The sequence below is a fragment of the Euprymna scolopes genome, unplaced genomic scaffold, assembly GCF_053919585.1.
Source record: "Euprymna scolopes isolate OS-2025 unplaced genomic scaffold, ASM5391958v1 sca634, whole genome shotgun sequence".
NCBI lineage: Eukaryota > Metazoa > Mollusca > Cephalopoda > Sepiida > Sepiolidae > Euprymna > Euprymna scolopes.
Window position 1 is genome coordinate 7,501 of NW_027633696.1, and position 10,000 is coordinate 17,500.

At 59.7% G+C, this 10,000-nt stretch overlaps 2 non-coding genes and 1 pseudogene across 2 annotated transcripts in view; all 3 read right to left on the reverse strand.

Annotated features, from left to right (window-relative positions):
- The window catches only part of LOC145275199 (large subunit ribosomal RNA), a 5,723-nt gene extending 2,566 nt beyond the window's left edge, over positions 1-3,157 (reverse strand). The window contains exon 1 of the ribosomal RNA XR_013867087.1: positions 1-3,157. This exon is cut by the window's left edge and continues 2,566 nt beyond it. This is a non-coding gene — a ribosomal RNA (large subunit ribosomal RNA).
- A 593-nt stretch (positions 3,158-3,750) lies between these two features.
- LOC145275201 (5.8S ribosomal RNA) lies at positions 3,751-3,908 on the reverse strand. Its single transcript, XR_013867089.1, has one exon. It is a non-coding gene; the product is annotated as a 5.8S ribosomal RNA (ribosomal RNA).
- Positions 3,909-4,303: 395 nt separating this feature from the next.
- On the reverse strand, positions 4,304-6,674 carry LOC145275202 (small subunit ribosomal RNA; annotated as a pseudogene).
- Between the last annotated feature and the right edge of the window lie 3,326 nt (positions 6,675-10,000).

A 10,000-nucleotide genomic window follows, 5' to 3' on the forward strand; every position in this document is an offset into this window, starting at 1 on the left:
AGAGCTGCGAAAACCGGACCCGGATTTTCCAGGGCCGCCGAAAGCGCACCGGACGCCGCCCGAGCCGCGGCGCTCTACAGGTACCTTTTCCGTATCTCCGGACGAGCCGATTCCACGGACATGGTCCTTTACGAAGAAGAGAGAACTCTTCCCGGGGCTCCCGGCGACGTCTCCGGGCTCGCTTGCGTCACCGCGGTTTCGCCCGGGAAGCGACGGGCGCCGCCGACATCGCTGCCGACAGCGTCGCCACCCCCGGGCCCTCTCCGAGTCCGGGTTCGGGAATATTAACCCGATTCCCTTTCGACGGGAGGCCGGCCGCTTTGTTTTTGTTTGGGCTTTTGATTCGATTCGATTCGATCGCTTTCACTTTCATAACGGATCCGGCGCCTTTCGGGAAGACTTTCGCCCGCGTCTTAGGACCGACTGACCCGTGCTCGACCGCCGTTGGCACGGAACCCTTCTCCACTTCGGTCTTCGAAGGTCTCGTTCGAATATTTGCTACTACCACCGAGATCTGCACCCGCGGTCGGCTCCACCCGGGCTCGCGCCCTAGGCTTCCGTGCTCGCCGCGGCGCCCTCCTACTCGTCGCGGCATCGTTTCGGCGCGAAAGTTCATCGCTCCTCGCCGCGACGGTCCGGCATCGGTCCGTCGCTCCAGCGCCATCCATTTTCGGGGCCGGTCGATTCGGCAGGTGAGTTGTTACACACTCCTTAGCGGATTCCGACTTCCGTGGCCACCGTCCTGCTGTCTATATCGACCGACACCCTTTCGGGGATCTCATGGGCGTCGCGTTAGGCACCTTAGCCGGACGTTTGGTTCATCCCACAGCGCCAGTTCTGCTTACCAAAAGTGGCCCACTTGGCACTCGCATTCGAGGTGACCAACCGCCCAGCGAAGCGTGCTGGCGGCGGCGGCCGGATGGGTCGGCTCCGTCGTTCGGGAGAGTCGGCCCGTTCCACCCGTTCCGAGTTCGAGAGTAGGTCGAGGCCGTGAACGGCCCCGGGGCCTCCAATCGTTCGCTTTACCGGATGGAATTGCGACGATCGAGCGCCAGCTATCCTGAGGGAAACTTCGGAGGGAACCAGCTACTAGACGGCTCGATTGGTCTTTCGCCCCTACACCCGGTTCCGACGATCGATTTGCACGTCAGAGGCGCTTCGGACTTCCACCAGAGTTTCCTCTGGCTTCATCCCGACCGGGCGTGGATCGCCATCTTTCGGGTCCCTGGTCGCTCGCTACGCCAGAGTCGGCCGAGTCGTACTCGGAAAAAGGGGAAACCGACCCGGGGGTGATGCGCCCGCGCGCAGCGCCTAAACTCGACGACAAAATAGGACTAGTTCAAGCCGCGGGATCTCACCGATGGGCGGAAGGAGGATATGGAAGCTGGCGCCCGGCAATTCCCCTTTTTGGATGATGCGCCGGTCCCCTCTCGGGGAGGAGGGAAAAAACAACCGCACGTCAGCCACGAGCCTTCCCTCTCCTATCTCTCTCGGGAAGAGAGAAAAAAGGAAAAGTTGCGGGCACCGCAGCAGCGACGGCGGAAGGCCGAAAACGCCGCGCCGGCGGGATCGGGCACGGCTCGGAGGCGGGTGAGGCGAGGAGAAGACGACGGCACGAGACCGACGACACCCCCGACGACCCCCGGACGACTTTGCCACGACACCTCTCCCGATCGACGCCCTCCTACACGCTCTCTCGCTTTCGCTTCGCCTTCGGGGTTAGTCAGAGGTGGCCCCTACGACTCGCGAACGGCCAGGACTCCTCGGTCCGTGTTTCAAGACGGGTCGGGTGGGTTGCCGATGCACGTCGCTGACCCGGGGTGGCGGGCGGCTCGAGTAAAAAAGCGTCGCCGAGCGACCTCTCCGGAAACGGAAACGGGCGCGGGCGGGGTTGCCCCCGACAAGAACCCGAAACGTCGGCGAGGTGCGTGACGGCGAGGCCGCGCCAGTCCTATCCCGCCTCTCATCGCGCACGCGCCCCGAGACGGTGGGGCGCCTAAGGAGCGACACACAGAGTGCGTCGCCCGCACGCGACTTCCGGCGGGATCAAAACGGACCGGCTCGCCACGTGTAACGGATCGTGTCAGATTTCCTCCGTTCCCGGCAGAAAGGGGCAGTTACGTTCGCGGGCCCGACGGCCGGTGGCCCCCGACTTCACAAGGTGGGAAGACGGGGGTTTTCAGGGTGATGAAACGCCTGCCGCCTACGGAAAAAAACCCGCGTGTTCGACCTGCACGCCGGGAACGGGTCGCGACGACGGACCGGAGGGGAAGTGCGTCCGGTGCCGGCCGCGCGGAGGTCGCGCCGAAGCGCCCGCGCCATGATTACGCCGAGCGATGATGAAGGGGACGGGTGCAGCGGAGTCGCGCGCGGAGGGAGCAGGAGGAAAGAAGAAGCGGCGGCGACGGATGCGGCGGGTTAGGGCCCGGCGGCAGCAGCGATCGAGAGGACGAGTCCCCTCCGTCGCAGCCAACCGACGCAGCCACCTACCGACGCCGCGGTCGTCACCACGTTTCCCTTCCGCTATCCACGCGGCCCGTCTCCTTCGTCGGCGACGCGGGCACAAAAGCTGGAACCGCGGGGAACGAGTCCCCCGCGGACACGACGAACGACGACCTGTGCCGCGACGGCCTCTCTTTCAAGAACACACATCGAGTTTGGGCTCGAGCCTAGGCAGCACCGGACTGAGTCCCCCCGCGATCGCGGTGAGCGGTCCCACCCGTTTACCCCTGGGCGGTTTCACGTTCTCTTGAACTCTCTCTCCAAAGTTCTTTTCAACTTTCCCTCACGGTACTTGTCGACTATCGGACTCGTCCCGGTATTTAGCCTTGGATGGAGCTTACCACCCGATTTGGGCTGCGTTCCCAAGCAACCCGACTCTCGGATCGAAGGCCGTCGCTCGCCGTCCGCACCGAATGGGCCTGGCACCCGCCGCGGGCGGCCCCGATCGAGGGAACTCCGAACTATGCGAGACGAAAACGAACGGCTGCCTTCGACCCATGCGCCACACGTCCCGAAGCCTTTAACTTGCGACGGGATTCGGCGTTGGGCTTCTCCCGGTTCACTCGCCGTTACTAAGGGAATCCCGGTTGGTTTCTTTTCCTCCGCTTAGCGATATGCTTAAGTTCAGCGGGTCGTCTCGTCCGAGCCGAGGGCGGCGGTTTTTAGTAGAGTGTGGTGTTTGGAGGAGAGGAATCTCGATCGGTACCCTCCGTGTGACGACGGCTGGCCGATATAGCGCCCGTCCGACCGAAAATGAAGAAGCCAACAATTAAAAAAAAGCCTGGGTCCTCCCCATCCGACGTTGCCTACGACGCGGCCACCTTTTTACGGTGCGACGGCCGTGCTCGTCGCGCTGCTCGAGGCGTCGCTGAGAGACACCTTCATGAGGCAGAGAGCGAGACGAGCAGGCGGCGCTTACGTCGGCAGTCGGTTAGGTCGGTGCTTTTTTTTTGTTTTGTTCTCCCTTCGGCTGCTTTCGGACAGACTCCTCCTGCTCCTCCTCCACAGTGTTTCTTCACGCGGTCGAAAAGGGAAAAGACTCCGCGGTCTGCCAGCGGGAGACGAAGGAGGAGGCCGGAGAGGGTTTTAAAAAAAAAAAAGACATTGAAAGGAGTCAATTCTTTTTTTATTTTTCTTCCCCCTCGTCACTCGCTCCTGCGACGTCCCGGTTACCACCGTGCCGAGGACCGGGCGGGCACGGGGACGGCAAGATGTCGTTTCGTTAACGGAGAAAGACATGTAACGTTCCGCCTCTCGACCGGACGTGGCCCCGAGACAAGGGATCTCGGGGCCGCAATGTGCGTTCGAGGTGTCGATGTTCACTGAGTCCTGCAATTCGCATCAGTTCTCGCGGCTGGCCGCGCTCTTCATCGACGGACGAGCCGAGTGATCCCCCGTCCAGGGTTCAGCACTTGGGTTTTTTTATATTAGTTTTTGTTTATATAGATTTAGTAGTGTGCGAGGAGGTCTGTGCGAGGAGGCGTGACGGCATTGCAATGTCGCGAGTAGTTTGTTTTTAGCTAGCGGCGGTGGCACAGCGGCTGCAAAAAAACAAAAAACGATAAAGCGGCGACAAGGCAAAGAAGAAGCGGCCATCACTTGCGGTGGGCGAAAAAACAAACAGGTGGTAAGACGCGGAAGCAAGCAAGAAGAGCTGGGGCTTTAAAAACCTCCGCGTCACCACAAATCTATCTCTCGCTCCGCCTTTTATAGGTTTGTTTGCGCGCATTCGAGGCGTTGACGCCGACAGACAGAGGAGGTAGGCCGGAAAACAACAAACCAGTCTCGAACGGGAAAACGGTAATGATCCTTCCGCAGGTTCACCTACGGAAACCTTGTTACGACTTTTACTTCCTCTAAACGATCGGGTTCGGTCGTCTTCTCCAGGCATCGAACGCCGAGGCGGTAGATGCACGAGTGTCGTGACGGACACGTCGCGCACTGCCCGGCGGCGTCGTCGGCCAGATCCGAGGACCTCACCGGACCGTTCGATCGGTAGTAGCGACGGGCGGTGTGTACAAAGGGCAGGGACGTGATCGACGCGGGCTGTTGACCCGCGCCTACCGGGAATTCCTCGTTCACGGGGTTGGTTACAGGCCCCGATCCCTATCACGGGAGGTGGTTCAGAGGTTTCCCAACCCTCTCGGGCCGGGGCGAAGTCCCCGCTGATACCTCCAGTGTAGCGCGCGTGCGGCCCCGGACATCTAAGGGCATCACAGACCTGTTATCGCTCCGCCTCGTGTGGCTTTCTGCCACCCGTCCCTCTAAGAAGTGCGTGAGAAAACCGACCCGGACCCGAGCGCCACGGAGGACGCCGAGCCCGCCGTAAAAATCACTGACATCGGCGCACTAGTTAGCAGGCCGGAGTCTCGTTCGTTATCGGAATCAACCAGACGGATCGCTCCACCAACTAAGAACGGCCATGCACCACCACCCACCGAATCGAGAAAGAGCTATCGATCTGTCAATCCTACCGGTGTCCGGACCGGGTGAGTTTTCCCGTGTTGAGTCAAATTAAGCCGCAGGCTCCACTCCTGGTGGTGCCCTTCCGTCAATTCCTTTAAGTTTCAGCTTTGCAACCATACTCCCCCCGGAACCGAACTCTGGTTTCCCGCAGGCTACCCGCCGGGTCATGGAAGCGAACGCCGGCGGATCGCCGGTCGGCATCGTTTACGGTCGGAACTACGACGGTATCTGATCGTCTTCGAACCTCCGACTTTCGCTCTTGATCGAGGAAAACGTGCTTGCCACACGCCATCGCTGCAGTTCGTCTTGCGACGATCCAAGAATTTCACCTCTAACGTCGCAATACGAGTGGCCCCGACCGCTCCCTTCGATCATTGCCTCGCCGTAGACGGAGACCGACAGACGTAGACGAGGCCCTCTTCCATCATTCCATGCTTATCGTATGCAAGCTTGAACAGCCCGCTCTGAGCACTCTAATTTTTTTCAAAGTGAACGTACCGGCCGCCGCGGACACTCGGTTAAGAGCACCCTTGGAGGAGAAACCGCCGACCGCAACACGCGCGCAGACAAGACACGAAGCAGGGACTCGGAGCGGACCGGGGGGTTCAAAAAAAAGAGGAACGCGCGGAAAGGGAGAGGGAGAGAAGCGCGGGGGTCAGAGTGCGGGGATGCGAATGAACGCACCCAAACACACACACGTAGCACCCCCCCGTTAGACTACTCCCGGAACCGAACCGACGACCACTTGTTTTTTTTTCCCGGATCCCGATCACGACCTCCTCGTCCACCTCGCCGGCAGGACCGCGTGGCGGGTATGCTAGCGGTTGACACCGGCGGAAAGGGCCGGGAATGCGAACGGACGACCAAAGTCAACGACGGACGATGGCGCCGCCGCCCCGGGGCCGCTTGCGCGACCACGAACCCGAGTTCGGACTACGAGCTTTTTAACCGCAACAACTTTAATATACGCTACCGGAGCTGGAATTACCGCGGCTGCTGGCACCAGACTTGCCCTCCGGTTGGTCCTCGTTAACGGATTTGAAGTGTACTCATTCCGATCGCGGGGCCTCGACAGAGTCCCGCGTCGTTATTTTTCGTCACTACCTCCCCGTGCCGGGAGTGGGTAATTTGCGCGCCTGCTGCCTTCCTTGGATGTGGTAGCCGTTTCGCATGCTCCCTCTCCGGAATCGAACCCCGATTCCCCGTTACCCGTAGTAACCACGGTAGGCACTTAACCGACCGTCGACAGTTGATAGGGCGGACCCTCGAGAGACCCGTCGCCGGGCGTGAAAGCTCGTGCGATCGACCAGTGAGTTATCCAGAGTCACCAAAGCGGAGCGCGCCGCCCTATGAGCCCCGCCACCGAACGGACCCGCGAGCGGGAACGCCGACGACGGGAGGACGGAATGACGCGCATCGGTCTCAGTCTAATATGTAGCGCCGCGACCCGGAACGGCCGACGCGGGTGCCAGCGCGCGAGGCGTGGCGACGACGGCGCGCCGACCGATCGCGGCCTGTGTCACATGTATTAGCTCTAGAATTGCCACAGTTATCCATCGCCTCCGAGGAGGAATACGGTCCCGAGGATTAGGTCCGGTTCCTGAGCCATTCGCGGTTTCGCCCGTTCTAATGCGTGGCGTGAACTTACACTTGCATGGCTTAAGCTTTGAGACAAGCATATGACTACTGGCAGGATCAACCAGGTATCGTTGGAATTTGGGACTTTGTTTCGACAGAACGACAGACCGACCGACCGACCGACCGACATAAGACAGACAACTACAACGACGGGCACGTGTTTATTTATTTTTCGAGGGGGTTCGCCGTCAGTAGAAGCGCGCTGCCCGCGCTGATGGCCTCTTTTTTGTTTCTCCCCTGACTTGGACCGAGACCGAGACTCAAAGAACGAAAGCGACCAACGTCGACAACAACAACGACAACGGCACCCTTGACAGCGATACATACGACAAACGACAAGCAGCACGACGGCAGTGCACACGGACATCGAGGGTCAAGGTGCAGACTGAACTCGCCGAGGTCGTCGTCATCGTGGTCGCCATCGATTCCGTCTCGTCGTCGTCGTCGTCAACGTCCACGTCACAGCCGGCCGAGAAGAGAGAACAGACGACAGCGTCGACAACAACAACATCGACAACGGCACCCTTGACAGCGATACATACGACAAACGACAAACAGCACGACGGCAGTGCACACGGACATCGGAGGTCAAGGTGCAGACTGGAATCGTCGAGGTCGTCGTCATCGTGGTCGCCATCGATGCCGTCTCGTCGTCGTCGTCGTCGTCTTCGTCGTCGTCGTCGTCGTCATCAACGTACCAACCGACCGAGACGAGAGAGCAAGCAACAACGTCGACAACAACAACGACAACGGCACCCTTGACAGCGATACATACGACAAACGACAAACAGCACGACGGCAGTGCACACGGACATCGGAGGTCAAGGTGCAGACTGAACTCGTCGAGGTCGTCGTCATCGTGGTCGCCATCGATGCCGTCTCGTCGTCGTCGTCGTCTCCGTCGTCGTCGTCGTCGTCGCCAACGTCAACGTCAACATCACAGCCGTCATCGGGGAGGAGCTGGACCAGGGCAGCGGCGGCGTAAATTTTCCCGTCACCTTCGTCGTCGCCTTCGTCGACCGACCGACCGACCGGCGTCGTGTTCGTGCTCGGAAAACCGAGGAGAGACAACGTGCACATGGCGCGTTCTCGCAAGCGGCTCCTCGGTCCGATTTTTTTGGGCGGCTTTTTCGAGCTTTTTTTTTTTTCTCACCCTTTCGTCCGTGCGACGGCGAACGTTAGGGGAAAAAAAAAAAAAAAAAACGACAACAACGCGGCGGACCGGGCGAACAACATCGTCGACACACACGACATTGACGACCGGTCCCCCTTTTCACAATCGCATCGAGATAAAAACGAACGAGTCCGATTCGAGCACCGAGTCGCGAGCGGGAGGACTGTCGGTGCAAGTATCGATCACTGACGTGAGCGCTTCGCCGGACAGAGGATGGCTCATCCGGCAGCCGTGCAAATCGACGGTATGGGAAGAACGAACAAGAAGAGCAACGACTTGATCGGCGGCTTGGGAACTGCGGACGGTGAAAACGGGTTAATCGACTGCGACCACGACTGCTCGATCGATCTTCTTTGGCGCTAACAAAGGTGGAGGTGGCGCAAGAAGGGACTAGCGCTATCACCGTCCACGTATCAGAAGATGCGGCGGCAGACGTCGACGCTTATGCGTTGTCGGACGAGAAGTCGCTGCAGCACGTGTACCGCGAGCGGGACGTCCAAGGTTTTGCCAGACGGAAAGAAATCGGGTGTCAGCGAACGTTCACACGGCTGTGAGATCGGACGCTGACAGGAGTAGGAGGCGGCAGGCAGGCGGCGGTTACGGCGGCGGCGCCTGCTGCTGCTCATCCTCCTGTTTGCTGCGGCGACTTCCAGGACGGGAGAGCATCGAACAACGTACGTATGGTTACAAGGGGATCAGGATCTACATAGTGCATCCCCCGCGGCTATTTTTGTTTGTTTGTTCGCTCGTTCGTTAATTCGTTCGTTCGTTCGTTCGTTCGTTACAATGTACGTTTTTCCGTTCGACGGCGGCAGAGAGCGGCGGCGTTTCTCCCTAATCCGGAGGATTTATCGGTCGCACAGCGATGGGTCGTTCGGCCGATCATCGAAAGATTCGCAGGTAGTGGTTGAATGGCAGAACGGCAGCAACAACAGCGGCGGCTGAGAGCGGCGAACGCTGAGGCGGAAGCAGAAGCTGCAGCAAACGTATCGGCTAAACATGGTGGACATAGATATGGCTGACGACGCGGGTACCACGACGACTATGGAACCAGGAAAAGGAGCCGTTAGTTGTTCCAACATATCGTTCGACACGTCGAGCAGCCCTAGGTCCACGGAGAAGCACACACACGTACCACGTATTATAACCTAACGACGATGAGCGGGCGCACGGTTGGCAGGAACGAAGGCGGCGGATCAAAACAAGTTGGAGCGCGGCGACAGCGATAACGGTGACAGCCCTAGGCGGCGGAGATGCCACTTTCTGACGCCTTTGCGACAAGCCCGTAGAGACGTTCCGGACCACCACGAGGCAAAGAGTCGCTGCTCCGACGAACCGACACACCAAAGTGTGCTTCCTACCGAACATGTTTTATAAAACTTTCAAACTGGAAAACCCCAGAAATGGTGTTGGTATTCGTCCAGACCCACCTCCGACACCTGAAAATGGTGGTCAAAAAAAACGTCGATTATACGAAGCGACATTTCTGGTCGGCGATTTTCCAGTTTTACGCCTACTGCCACATGGGGATGTCGGTAGGCGTCGCAAAGTGCCTTCTCGACGCCTAGGCACACCAGGACTTTGTCATTTTTTTCCCCCTCGACATTCCTGGTCCGGTCTATTCCGATTTTACACCTACCGCCATGTGGGGGTGGCAGGTAGGCGTCGAAAAGTGCCTTCTCGACCGCTAGCGACACCACTACTTTATCGAGCTCTGGAGGCCCGCACACCGACCCGGGGGCCGCGGAGTCGACCCCGGGGGCCTCCTGGCGTCGCCGCCGCTCACTTGGACGCCTTCCGCAACCTGTGGTCCCGCTCGGGGCCGCCGGGAGCCTCGCCGACCTGACCGGTGTCGGTAGGCGTCTGGAAGCGCCCGGCCGACCTGGACGAGGTCCCCCTGGCCCCCGGGGGACACCCCTTAGTTGGATGGGGGTGCTGTCCCGGGCACACATGCAACCCGCGGCCGCCTACCGACAGCCCCCTTCGCTCGATCGCTACTCCTTTCCAACATATGTCGGAGAAGCCGGGCGGTTGTGAAACCCCAGAAATGGTGTTGGTATTCGTCCAGACCCACCTCCGACACCTGAAAATGGTGGTCAAAAAAAACGTCGATTATACGAAGCGACATTTCTGGTCGGCGATTTTCCAGTTTTGCGCCTACCGCCATGTGGGGGTGGCAGTAGGCGTCGAAAAGTGCCTTCTCGACCGCTAGCGACACCA